The sequence below is a fragment of the Sceloporus occidentalis genome, unplaced genomic scaffold (assembly GCF_023333645.1).
Source record: "Sceloporus occidentalis isolate IW3139 unplaced genomic scaffold, rSceOcc1.0.p SCAF_3, whole genome shotgun sequence".
NCBI lineage: Eukaryota > Metazoa > Chordata > Lepidosauria > Squamata > Phrynosomatidae > Sceloporus > Sceloporus occidentalis.
The window spans coordinates 189,591,903-189,598,471 of NW_028316983.1; positions in this window are offsets into that span (position 1 = coordinate 189,591,903).

A 6,569-nucleotide genomic window follows, 5' to 3' on the forward strand; every position below is an offset into this window, starting at 1 on the left:
AATCCCAGGATCTGCAGCATGGTGAGGCACTAGTGCTCTCTGGCAGAGTTCCAATAACCCCACCAAGCTACAAATCCCAGGATTTAATAGGATAGAGCCATGGCAGATAATGTGGTATTAAAGTGCTATAACTGGGTAGCAAGAAACAAATCAGAGAAAATCTGAACACTTCAGTTTAGGAAAGGAGAAAGTTAAGAATATTATTGCAAATGCTTTGAAGAGTGAACAGAATAAATTAACATTAAAGACTATCCAGTGAAATAATCCTACGGCAGATAGTAAAACAAATAAAACAGATCACCAAGGTGGCACATAAGGGGATATTAAGTTGCATCCAATATATCACAAAGCTTATAAAGAAAAAGAAAAGTACAGCCACAGGTTGACAGGCAACTTGAAGGCACCCCCTCCCCAGTGGTTTAATCAAACTCACACAATTAATGAAACCAAGACATTCAAAGGAATCTAGCTAAGGAGACCAAGCCTTGCATCCTCATACCTACAGAATTCCTAACTTGAAGGCAAAAGGCTATGCTGTGCTGTTTTATCCAAAATACTGTGTTAGATAGGTCCCAGCATCCTTAGTCTGATTATATAAGGTTTTTATGTTTCAATTCTCTAGCTTTATGTTGTGTTTCTGTGATCTCTTAAAATCATGGCCAATTCTGTTAACTTTTGTATATTTTAATGTAATTTTAAATTATTTTAGATGATTTTGACTGTTTTAAATTTTATTGTAATTTTTTAAAAAATGTTTTTTATCTGTGAGCTGCCTTGGGTCCCTTCTGGGAGAAAGATGGCATATAAATAAATAAATAAAAGTATAAGACTTCCACTGTTTCCATTATCTTGAAACCTGCTGCTTAGTCAGCACAGCATCTGCTGGAATCAAGTCTGTGTAACACATATAAAACTTCATTTGTAGTTAGCATTACAAGTACTGAACACATGTTGGTTCTAATCCTAATAGTTTTAGCTAGAACAAAGTGATGTAAATCGAATATTCTATCTGACTCTTGTATAGACTCAGTGGGATTAGTGTACCTGAATCTACATAGCATTGGGCCATAAATGTGTCTAGTGGGTGTTACTGGCCTCTTAACTATCATGACTGCTCACAAGGGAATTATTTTTCAAAGGGGCCAAGATTCCTAACAATGGTAGTCTCTAACTATTTTGTTACCAAGATTATAAGATTTGGAACAGTTGTAGGTAAGCTACGAATGTAGAGGTGTTGTTTTCACAAATGGCGATTTAACTTGAGATAGGAAGCTCCCAAAACAATCACTTGGGAGTCTTCTGTTTGAATTTGCTCTTAGAATGTTTCTGAAGACCTAAGAAACAGGACCAAAAAGATTGCCTCATATTTCTGTTTTCTTTGGTTTTCCATTACAGGCAAAATACACCTTTTGAACCTCCACTATTAGTAATGCGTAAACTCTCAATACTGGAGAATATTTTGGACATGTTGGACAGTGTAGGAAACAGGAAATATGGGTGTTCTAAAAAAGATCCAGTAGAACAAAACTGCAGAGGTAACGGGGGGGGGGGGGGGGAATCTGCAAGGTAAAAAGACCAAAATCATGTTAATAGAAGGGACGAAAGAGCAATTCTCACTCCTAAACAGTTCCCATCCATTGATTCTAGGGCCAATGTAAATCTATTGCTCCCTTATGCTCCCTGTCACGTGAGACCTCCTCTCTTTGCCTTAAGTTTCCTCTACCTCTTTTTTACCGAAGGTCCCTCTTACACTTTCCTAGGGTCTCAAGTTTCTTCCTTTATACTTTTAATATCTTTTGGTAACACATTTTTATGTGCTTATATGGTTTAGAATTCAAACAGGCACAGGCTTTGGTTGTAACAAATAAACACTGACTTTATTGAATAACATTTAGCAAGACTGTAATTTAGGTAGAATAGTTCCAAGGTTCCAAGGTGGTATGGCTACATATATATTACAGTTGCAGACATTTCACAGTTTCCTCTTTACAATCTCCAATACACTTTCTCTCCCATTCAGTATCCTTCTCTCAATTTAGGGGCTGTACAGACTGGCAGTAAACGGCAGCTTGAGGGCAGCATGGGGGCATGGCGTTTGGGTGGCACAGGCCCCAACACCATCCTAAGGTGGTGTCATGGTGTCCGACTGACTACACGGCAGGTGGCATTATGGCACTACTTTGGCACGGCGTTCACCTGGCAGCAAGGGAGCCCTTTTTCCAGGCCAAAAAGAAATTGCATTGGCTAGCGATGGCTTTGGCCCCAATTTTGCGCTTAAAGGGGCGGCGGCATGCCACTCCTTTGTGCTGATCTGTTTTGCCCCTTAGTTCCCTTCAACTCCTTTCAATTCTCTTCACCTCTTTTAAATTCCTACTCAACTCCCACTCAGTTGCTCTTCACTAAACTCTTTTGAGCAGGACTTGCTTCAGCTGAACTCAGCTTGACCAAATTTATCTCCTCTTAACTGAGGTCTCAAACAGATGGTCTAAAAGGGCCGCTGTCAGGCCGATCCGGGAGCAGGGCATGCACATGACACACATCCCTGGATTGCATGGAGGCCTCACTGGGGTCGCTGAATCTGGCCCAAAACTGGCCCTAAAAGGAGCAGTTTCTTACTGCTTTTTACAGCCAATTTGGGGTTGTGGCAGCAGGCTCCCTCAGGACTGCGGCACCTGGTTGCTGCAGTCCAATGGTGGTCCCATGGTGGGCTCAGGACAATTGAGGTTGGAGTGGCCTCTGGCTGCTCCTATTGCCTCATCTGCTTTGCCATTGGTTTCATTGACTTCACTGTCACTCGCTCCTGTTAGAACAACTGCATTTTTATAAAATTTTGGAGTCTGGATTTCACTCTGACCTCAAACCAATCTCCTAGAGGACCTGCCATTTCTCCGAAGCGAGGAGACCACGTAGACAACTTGCCAGGGAGGAGGCAGGAGCTTTAGACACGGCAATCCCCCAGAGGTAGCTTGAGAGATGTTAATGAGGGAGCCAGCACCTCCAAAACCAACACAATACTGACTGTTTGTTCTCAGTCTCACATTTAATGGGTCGGTAATCAAATCAGTGACCCATCTACCTGTTTGTTTTCCCCCAATTGTGTCAAGACTGACTGCATTGACCAGCCTACCCTAACACCTCAGCTTAACAAAGCCCAGGCAATCAAACACCTTTGTCCAGGCTTCGGCCAACCCATTAAGCTCATCGCCAGAGTCTAGATTTTGCCTATAAGAACCCCTAGATTAGCTCACTCCGGTGTGCTATTTTCAGAATACAGCATGGCTCCACGCCAGACTGGACTCTGATTTTAGCTCCCTCAGCCAACCCCCCTCCCACATTCCTGCAGCCATGTCTTATCCATCATCCATTTCAACTTTAGAATCCCGGATAAGCCTTCGGAAGTGAGTATCAGCCGTAGTTCTGCCTCTCAATCTTTCCCACTTGCTCACCTTTATTTTCATTTAGTCTCTTAGGCGGGTTACAGACCACCATTTGGGACGTCCTGTTCCACACGGCCGCCGCCATTTTGATGTCTTGGACGCCTAGCTTCCAGACGTGTCGCGGCGGAAGTGACGCCGCGAAAGCGCACCTTGCCACTTCCGGGGCCCAGGAAGGAGCGCGATTTCCGCGCTCCTTCCTCGCAGCGTCCAGGAGTCCCGCGGTTTAGAAACTGCGGCTCCCAGACGCTGCAAGCGGCGCCGGCAGCAGACCACCGCAATTCAGCGGTCTGTAACGCGCCTTAGTTTCTTGTGTGTGTGTGTGTGCTTATTGTTGTATGTGTGTTCCCCTTTTAAATAAATATTTGGACTTTAATTGGAGAAGCCTGTCTCTGCGTCATCTCTTAAGGGATTATTTGGTCCTTTAGTATACACGAAGGGACACGATCTTGCAAGGGTGTTGTTGCCCCTCCCTCACAGCTAATTAATAAATTCCCCTAATTAGTAACTTCCTAATGCTCCCTTATACATCTACAGTAGTGTTTAAATTATCTGACATAAATGGGCAGTCCCATAGTTGGATAGCTGAAAATGTCGGAGGGTCATAGAAAAGCCTTGCAGTCACTATGAAAAGCCTTGAATCACTGTGCGAAGCCTTGCAATCACTATGAAAATATAAAAAATGTAAAAAAACCCACTGATCAACATTTTGATGTACAGTACTGTACAGTATAAACAGTTCAGTCCACTGATACTTTAAAAAAATCACTGATCTTTTTCTGCTTTCCCGACGATTGCCCTTTTTTTTGCAGCCAAATCTCACCATCTTTGCAGCATCATAATGTCGACCCCCGTAGCCTCTTCTTGTTACCGAATGTCGTCGGATTACCAAACGTTGGATAATCGAGACTCTACTGTGCTCGTTCCCCAGCAGCCCCTCCCTCACAGTAAGCCCAAACTGGGATTGTCTGTCAGGAAACCAAGTCTGCCCAGTGACTCCATCACACTCCCCTTCCCCAGCTGTGAAGTTTACTGAGAGCAAAGGTTGGACTTGGATCTTGTGGACCCATTGCTTCTTTTGGAATGCCAATGGATTCATGAAGCATCACCTCTTTATACTCCCTAACTCTGGAATTTTGACATCAAAGTAACACCAGCTATTTTGTGGAATGTCCCCAGACATACCATGTTATTTGATGTGTGGTGTATTTCTCCCTACTGTGAGCCACTCTTTTGTGGATGTTAGGTTTTCACCAAAACAAAGGAGATTTTTCAGACAGGGAGAAAAAAATGGGAGTAAAAGGCATAATCCTGGCAATTGTGCTGAAGATTTTCAGATGACGTTGTCTTCATCCAGGACTTCTCCCGTGAAGAACCCAGAATGCTCTTGCAACAAACCATTCATGGGGAAGTCCCGTGAATAGCTTCCCAATAGTGTGAATGAAATTGCAAGGGTGTAAAAGTGAATTGTGCTTCATTAGTGCTTTTGGGAAAGCAACCAGGGACATTTACCTAGACTGCATTTTGGTGCAGGCAATCCATTCTCATTGTCAGCATCAGTTTTGCAGTGGATTTCAGTCTTCTTTTGAGATATGGGGCACAATTTTGTTTACACTGGATTAAAATAATGTGGTGCAGTAATAAATTGTATTGTATTGTATTGTATTCTGTGCGGGATGGATACATGAGTTGCAGTGCCAAAACAGTGCATGTGCGAAATTATCAATTCCAATGTACTGATGATTCAATCATGGATATGTGGGGAATACAATCCTGATATTATTTGGTATTTATGTTGGTGTTATTATGCGATCGCACGACTGTGTGAAAATATCGAGTGCTATTGCACTAGTTTTGCATTATCTTTCACTACCATGATTATTGCTGAATTGGCTCTGGTGTGATAATTTCCCACCTCTGAATTACCTCTAGTAAAGTGTCTTATGAAACTGAGCTCAATTATCTTTGGAACAATTCTTGAATGTTGGTCTGTTTGCCAAATAAAGGTTTCACACAGTTAAAGGACGGGTAATGTAAAAGTGTTCACACAATAAAAACTAGGATTAAAAGAAGCAATTTATGCAGGGAGACCCATTATAATAGACTTAGATTTTAGAGGAATAAACAATGAGATAAAAGTTCCTTAGTCATTACACTAGCCGTTATCTTTCTCCCCCTGTAAGCTTATCATCCACTGTCACATTGCATTTATAGTAATGAAGGAAATGCTGCCTATTGTATCTTCGCAAGTGTTACACACATTATGTAGACTTCAGTTCTTCTAAGAGGGCTCCACAGTTCTCTCAATAACTTTCCCACAGGAAGTCATGTCTTAACGTCACACATAAGATAACCAGCTATTACTTCAAATATAGAATTGTTTAATTAAAGCAGTGATATTAGTTGTTGTGTGCCTTCAAGTAATTTCTGACTAATGGTGACCCTAAAGCAAATCTATCATGAGGTTTCCTTGGCAAGATTTCTTCAGAGTGGTTTTTTCCCTCTGCCTTCTAGGTCCAAAATGCACGGGCCAAATGAGGCAGCTTTGGGGGCTTGCCATTTAAATTATGCATGCCCCCAAAGTGGCCAGAAGCTGCTCTGGTGCTGTGATCTGGTCCTTTGGACTGGATCAAAAAGGAGCAGATTAAATATGACTCCTGGTGGTGCTGGTTTGGGACCATGGCAGTGGCCCACTTCAGGAGAGGGCTGTGTAGTCCTGGGCGGTCCTGGGTTGATCATATGCTTTGGCCCCAAGATAGCATTTACCTTTTTTGCTGCAGCATCACACTGCTGCTTATGTTTAATTTACGTTCAACAATAATCTGAAGGTCCTTTTCAAATGTAGTACTGGAGAGCCACGTATCCCCCATTTTATACCTGTGCATTTGGTTTTTGTGGCCTAAATGTAGAATTTTGCATTTGTCTCTGCTGAATTTCATTTTATTAATTTCAGCCCAGATTTCTGGTTTATCAAGGTCCTTTTGAATTCCATCCCTATCCTCCAATTTGTTGGTTTTGTTAGTTTCTTCCAGTTTTGTATCAGCTGCAAATTTAAGGTGTTTACGAAACATGCACAAAAATATTAAAAACACTGTGTATAAAATTACCTTCAATCTTTGAGTAGGAGATGTATAC